The 7,988-nt window shown below is 36.0% G+C and overlaps 1 pseudogene; it reads right to left on the reverse strand.

Moving 5' to 3' along the window:
• Positions 1-323: 323 nt before the first annotated feature.
• On the reverse strand, positions 324-1,134 carry LOC111897876 (heat shock cognate 70 kDa protein-like; annotated as a pseudogene).
• Between the last annotated feature and the right edge of the window lie 6,854 nt (positions 1,135-7,988).

Below are 7,988 nucleotides of genomic sequence, written 5' to 3' on the forward strand. Positions count from 1 at the left end.
AAAAATTAAAAGCAACTTGAGGAAATTAGTAACTTGTTAAATAGCTTGCTACGAAATTTTTAGTTTATTTTCTTAAATGTAAAATAAAGTAGAAAGCTGAAACGGAAATAAAATATTTGAAATCCCGTGGTCTTGTGATTGAATTAAGAAATCCAGGTGAGTTCAGGTCTTAGTGATTGTAATGGTTTTTCACTGACCAGTAGATGTTTCTTCTGCAGAGACTTGAAGGATCCCATTGGCGTCTATACTGAAGCAAACCTCTAATTGTATCTAAACCTAGAGTCAGGTTGTAAAGGGAGAACTGCCCAAGTAATATGTTGTCCTTAACTTTGATACCCTCTCCCTGATAAACTGAAATACATACTGTTCTTTGATTCACCTGTGAATAAAATATTTCTTTTACACTTGTGGGTATGCTTGTATTTCTGGGAATAACAACACTCATGCAGTCTTTTACACTTGTGGGTATCCTTGTCTGCCATATAATTGTCGACGCCATATGCAATTGCAGCTGCTGTAGGCTCATTTATCAATCGCATCACATTAAGGCCTGCTTTTGTTGCCTCTCGTTGCATGCTGTTAAAATAAGCAGGAACAGTGATCACAGCATCAGTGACTTTGGTCCCAAGAAATTCTTCACAAGCATCTTTCATCTTCTTGAGAACCATGGCAGATAATTCTTCAGGTGCATATCTCTTTTCATCGCCCCTGAACTCGACTACAATAGCTGGCTTCTCCGAAGGTCCTCCAGTGACCTTGAAAGGCCACGACTGCATATCCTTCTGCACTTGAGGGTCACCAAACCTGCTCCCAATCAAACGTTTAACATATGAAAGTTTAGAGAGTTCCAATTAGTGTAATGAATGAAGTTATATTTTTAAGTGAATTCAAATTGAGGAAGAAACAAAGCTGTTTTGAATATAAAACTTGCCATATACGGTGTTAGTAGGGTTTCCTCGCGATTTGGTTTTTTGCACCTTCTCGTTGAATGCTACGATGGATGGAGTGATCTTGTTTCCTTTGTTCATTTGGTATGATCTCCACTCGATTTTTGTTGGGAAGCCAGACACCAGCACATGAATAGGTCGTTCCAAGATCAATACCAATTGCTGCTCCTTTTACTCTTTTAGACATATTTGAAGCAGACATGAAGCGACAAGGTAGGATTCAAAATAAATCACTAGAGCAGATAATAAAATGGTATCTTAATCTTGAATACGTTTGAAAAACCATGAAACTTGATTCATTTATATTTCGAACGAGTATTAATTTGCAATTGAAGTTCATGAGTCATGACACAGGTTTAGAACAGACCAACTTTCATATCCAGATAATAGGATGATCTCCAAGAGTACTCGTGTACTCGGTTGCTTTTTCCATGAGTAGTGTCTTTTGGGTGGTTTATACATGTATATCAATAATCAATAATGGTATATATTTTTCTTCTTCATTATTTTAACCTTTCAAAATTTAATGATATTATGGGGTGTTCGGCTTATCTTTTCACGTAGCAAAAGCACTTTTGGGAAAAGTCACAAAAAACCAGGATTTTCTGACTTTTCCAAAAAGTCAGTTTTCCTTATATCAAAATCCCAAAAGTTGTTTTTAAAATACTTTTACCAAACATTTTTTGGTCTCTCAAAAGATAAACCAAACACCCTTTATGATGCAATACCAGCTTAATGAAATTTTAGACAACCATGACCAAAACAACTTTTCTTGAACCATCAATTTAACACAACCAGAAATTTAAGAGCTAAAAATTTAACAAAGTCAATATACAACTTTGTAAGACTGGAGGGTATGGGAGAGATATTTTCCTCACTTTTTTTGGGCCACACCATCATTTCCCTCACTTTCCTTTCCCTCACGTAAAACCTAAGGAATGGGTTGGAAGTTTCCCTCATTATTTTTTTAATTTTTTTAAAATATATTTTATACATATAATATACTTATTTTGTAGGGAATTAAAAACCATAAATTTTGATATATTTTTTATATTTTTTTATTAGGTATATCATTTTATAACTATTAAAAAAGATTAAAAAAATTGTCCAATAACATGAAGAGAGAGAGTATGACACTCCTCCCCCACCTCTTTCCCGCGGGTTGTTTCCCTCACCCAAGGGATGGTGTTCCAGAGTGAGGGAAGCTTCCGTCACCCCTTTCCTGCTATGATACCGTTCGGCCTAACTTATACACCCGGACTCCTATTGTTAATAGAAATAAGTGTAAGCTGGTAATTTTCATGTTGTTAATAGAAAAAAGTGTAACTAGATCATTTTTAAATCGAATACAAAGTCTTTTTTTTTGTTAAATTCTTATATTTTAATTTTGATAAATAATAAAAATAATAAATTTTGACAAAAAAAAAAGACTTGCAGTTGAAATTACATGGTTACACTTATTTCTATTAACATCTAGATGGATAAGTTACATGTTTAGTTGACATTTCACTACAATAAATGTACCATCTTCCGACGACATAAGTCGTCTCTACAACTTAACCTATCTTGACGACAAGTTGTCAGACGTTGAATTTCTTTGACCTTGACGTCTATGTCAAGGACATGTTGTCACCATAGCTTAGGCAGAAAATGAAATAAGATATACAGTTTTCTTAAAACTTATTCTTACGATATTTTATAACACGTTGTCAGTATAGGTTACAAGAAATATAATTTCTATGTATTTATATTTCATGTTGTAATAAAAGTGATGGCGTTTTCTAGAAAGTTATGTCGACGACAAGTCGTCGGTAAACCATGCTGACGATCTGTGTGAAATCTACCCCGACGACAAGTTGTCGGTACATATATTTTTTTAATTTTTTGTAATTTAAAGAAACAATAAAACGATGTTGTATATCTTAATTGTTATGCCAACGACAAATCGTCAGTAAACTTGTTGGCGATCCGTGTGAAATCGGTACAAATTTTTATCTTTTTGTTCTTTTTTTTTTTTTCCGATTTACATAAACAACAAAATGATGTCGTATATCTTAACCTTATACCGATGACTTCTCGTCAACATAGGGTTTTATGATATGGCACTGGGTCAATCGACCCTCATTTGTAGTGTCGCACCAAAATTTGTTTCTCTCTCGATCATCGACGATTCTCGTTCTTCTCCGGTTGCAACGTCGACCCTTATGTAACTTCTAGGTCACTCTTTCTTCTCCAGTTTCCCTCTTTTTTTTTGGTTGGATTTTGAGATGTTTGGGTTTTTTCTGGTTTTGCTTGGTTTCCCGATAAGGTAGTCATTGGAGGACCACCGACGACGACACTGAGTTCCAACAACCACCTACTTCCAGCCACCACAATAGGAGTTGCATGTAAGGTTTTTTGATTTCTCAGTTTTTTTCCCTGATTTAGGGTGTTTTCCGGTGATCACCAACCACTACCAGAGGACCACCATCTACATCTACCATAGTAGGAAAACATATAAGGTTTCTAGTTTTTTCTTTAGTTTTATCTTTGATTAGGTTATTGTGGTATGTATTTAGAATCTTTGACTAGGTGATTGTTGATGTTGATGTTTGTATGCATTTAGAATCTTTTATTAGGTAATTATTGATGTTGAGTGGTTATTTTGGATGTATAAGATTGTGTTAGTTGTTTATTTTTGCTAGTTTGAGTACATATAAGATGAAGTGATAAATTGCTTAATCGATAAGTGTTTAAAGGGGTTGTATTTAATTTCATGATAAGTTCTTAGTAATTAATTGACAAGTGATTAATGTGTTTCTATTTTTGTGATAAGTGCTTAATTTATTCTATAGGTGAATGCTTAATGAATAGTTGCTAATGGGTTGTATTGTAAATTGCTTAATATGCTTAATATTGTTAATGACTTAATTGTAATCATTATGACTTTAGCTTAATTAGGTAATATGATTGTTTAAAGTACAATGTTATAGTTGAAAAACAACAAAAGTAAATTGTTATAATAGAAAAAAAAACAAAATAATATTTAAAGTACAATGATATAGTTAAAACACAAATATAAGATGCTATAAATACTATAAATATGAAAAAAAAAAAGTGCAAATAGAATGCTTTAATAAACAAACAATAAAAGTACATTGCTATTAAAGAAAACCTAACTAGAAGGGTTATTAACAACAACGTACTTTTATTACTTTGTTTATTAAATCATTCTATTTTCATTTCTTTTTTATATTTATAATAGAAAACAAAAAATATTTAAATTTTAATGCTATTATGTATAATCTAATAACTAAATTATTTAAAGTAATGTTATTATAAAAAACCAATAATAAAAAAGAAGTGAAAATAAAATGATCTAATGATAAAACTAATAAAACTACATTGATATTAAATATAACATAACTGTAAAGGATATTAATAGCAACATACTTTTATTAGTTTATTTACTAAAGTATTTTATATTAATTTATTTTTTATATTGATAATAGAAAACTAACTAGCAAAAGTATGTTGCTATTAAAAGTACGACGTTATAATAGACAACAAACAAAAGTATTAGAAAACGTTGAATAATTCGTTTTTAGTTTAAGTTTCTTCTTTACAATCATCAAGAGCCTATAAATATCCTTCTGCAAGTGATTTAGAAATGAATATCGGGTTGCCCCCATTTTGGGATTTCTTTTTGAATACTTCATCTCATTTAGGGTTTGAATATGTATTTTAAGATTGTTTTCTTAAGAAAAATTTGGTTATCGTTTTCTCCTTACTCCTGGAGTACATATTTCTTTATATAACTAGGAGCTAAGGGGAAATGTTGTCGAAATTTTCTTAAACAAACAATCATGCGATACACATTCTTATATGAGATAAGGTATTCAAAAAGTGGGTTTAGAAGTCTACCCTTTTGAATACTCTATCCATTCCATCAAATTTTTACTTCTCGGGTATATATTTTCTTATATACTTGTGAATACTCTATCCATTCTCATGTATATATTTCTTTATATAGCCAAATACAATCTCACTTTCAATAACTATGTATGCAATGTAATTTTTAATAATGAAACAATAATGACGGTCGATAAGAGTTGGATTAGAGAGAATCAAATGTCTTCAAAATTCTCGGAAGGTGTTAATAACTTTAAGAAGATTAACGAGAAATATGTCAACTCTGAAGGCAAAGTCTATTGCCCGTGCAAAAGATGTGTAAATATGTATCGACAATTGTTGCGTACAGTTTATGCCCACATACATAACCGTGGGTTTCTATAATCACATACTATGTGGATTTATCACCGTAAGAAACATGTAGCTTCAGATTTAGGCTACATCTCGACTCCAAGAATAAACACTCTAGTTAACACTCTATCAACTAATGAGATGTTTGATGTATTTGATGATGTCTTGGCTGAACCAAATACAAATGAAGAAAATATAGACAAGATATAGACCCAAAATTTGATGCTTTGTTTGGGGAGCTCAATACCGAGTTACACCCTGATTGTAGCGAGATGTCTTCCTTAAAATTTTTAGAAAAATTTGTTGCATATTAAAGTGATTAATAAATGGATAGATAGTTTGTTTCACCAACTTGTAGATTTACTAAGAGATGCTTTCCCGAAGAGCAAGATTCCACCCTCGCACTATAAAGTTGAGAATAAGTCGAGAAAGATAGGATGAGGATTTAAATCCATCCATGTTTGCAAAAATCACTATGCTTTTTTTGGAAGGAGAATGATTCTATGCATAATTGCCCGATTTGTAAGGAGAGTAGATGGGTGGATCCAACTACAAAGGGGAAGAGAGTACCATAAAAAGTGTTGTGGTACTTTTATTTGACTCCAAGGCTTCGATAAATATATAGCTCCAGATTCATAGCTAAAAATAGGAGTTGGCATAATATTAGATGCTCAGTGGATGGTATTATGTATCATCCGGTTTATGGGAAGTCATGGCAAGATTTTGATCAGAGATATCTAGAGTTTGCCAAAGAACCTAGAAATGTTCGTTTAGGTTTCATTGCTGGTGGTTTTATTCTATTCGCAAACTTTAATAGTACTTATAGTACTAGGCCAATTATTTTGACTATGTAACGACCAAAAATTTCAACCAATTTAAAATTTTCGAAAACAACCCGATTCCATTAAAGTTATTACAAAAAGGTTTTCAATACAATTTATTTTAAGTATTCCCAGAATCTCATCACAACATAGACACGAGGAGCGGTACGATCACGCCTTCGCCTTGCCACGGTCTCCTGAAGAACCTGAAAAACATTAAACCACAACTGTAAGCCCGAAAGCTTAGTGAGATATCCCCAAAATACCAGCCACATATACCAAACACGCATAACATGCCATAACATATCCGATCACAGAACAACCATGCACTTCGAGTCTACTGTGTGACTGGTCCGCCGCACCGGCCAACAGTCCACCTGGTCCACCCTCCGAGTCTAGCCATATACCTCGAGTCTATAGTGTGATTGGTCCGCCCGCACCGGGCCTTCAATCCACCCGGTCCACTCTCCGAATCTAGCCACATACATCGAGTCTGTAGTATGATTGGTCCGCCCGCACCGGGCCTTCAATCCACCTGGTCCACTCTCTGAGTCTACAGTATGACTGGTCCGCCCGCACCGGGCCTTCAGTCGGCCTAGTCCACTCTTCGAGCCTCGGCATGTCTGGTCCGCCCTTTTGGGGCCTACAGCCTATCCGGACCGATCGCTGGGTCTTCGGGACAACCGGTCCGCCCTGGGTATCTTGACCTACAACACAAAGTAGGACCCGCCTCAACCCAACTCCAGTCCAAACAACCATGTGCACATAAACATTCAATCATATAGCAATTCACAGTCAACAAGTCGATCAAACAGATCACATAACATATCATCATCCTAACCAGGATACCGACCTAACCGGTCACTAGCATAGCATCACCCTACATCTCAGAATACCGATCTCAATCAGGTCTCTAACATATACCATCCTAACTACCAGGATGCAAACATATCAAAGCAATAACATAACAACAAATACCCGGATCTCAATCCGATAAGGGCCGGCCTTGGTGCCTTAGACCCTGTTGATATAGTGAGGATAACTCACCTCGAAACTGCCGACTGAACACATAACCCAAGCTGCTCCGATTACTGATACGACCTCCACCACTTGACAACCACCAAGGCACTGAACTCAAAACAATATCCAACAATTACCAAAATGCCCCTGGAAATCACTGGTCAACCCTTGGTCAAAGTAAAAGTCAAAGTCAACCCCTGACTGACTCTACTCGCCGAGTCAACCCGATGACTCGCCGAGTCCCCATGCTCAGAAATCCCCCAATCCGCGACTCAACTCGCCGAGTCACCCCGAGACTCGCCGAGTCCAACAACTCTGAGTCCACTCACACATAACTCACCGAGTCATCCCTTGACTCACCGATTCACGGCTCAATCAGAAAAGATTAGGACTCTTCGACAAGACTCGCCGAGTCCAAGAACAGACTCGTCGAGTCTAAGGCTATCTTCAACCTTCTCGCCGAGTTGTTCTTCCAACTCGTCAAGTTCCAGGCCATCTTCATCCAACTCGTCGAGTTGTTCTTCCAACTCGTCGAGTCCTAGCCTATCTTCAAGCAACTCGCCGAGCCCACCCATGTGACTCGCCGAGTACCACCGGGTCTGAATCCATACAGAGGCTTTCCAAGCCATGTAGATGATCCAAACCATAGATCTACCCTTCCTAAGGCCATCCATCATGTAAAGTGGCAAACTTTACGTGAATCCAAGGAGATCTAGGCACTTTGCACTCTAGGGCTAGGGTTTGGGACAAAATAACTCCTTCAAACACTCATCAACATGGACTTTATGACATATAGGACCATCACAAGCTTAGATCTGAAGTAGCATCCTCAGATCCAAGCTTCTATCTCACTTTAGATGCCATACCAACCACCACACATGAATCCATGAAGAAAATAGTTGAAGGAAATGGTCCCTTACCCTTGGAATGAGCCCAACCAACTGTAGATTGTTGTTTC

The sequence above is a fragment of the Lactuca sativa genome, chromosome 3 (genome assembly GCF_002870075.4).
Source record: "Lactuca sativa cultivar Salinas chromosome 3, Lsat_Salinas_v11, whole genome shotgun sequence".
NCBI lineage: Eukaryota > Viridiplantae > Streptophyta > Magnoliopsida > Asterales > Asteraceae > Lactuca > Lactuca sativa.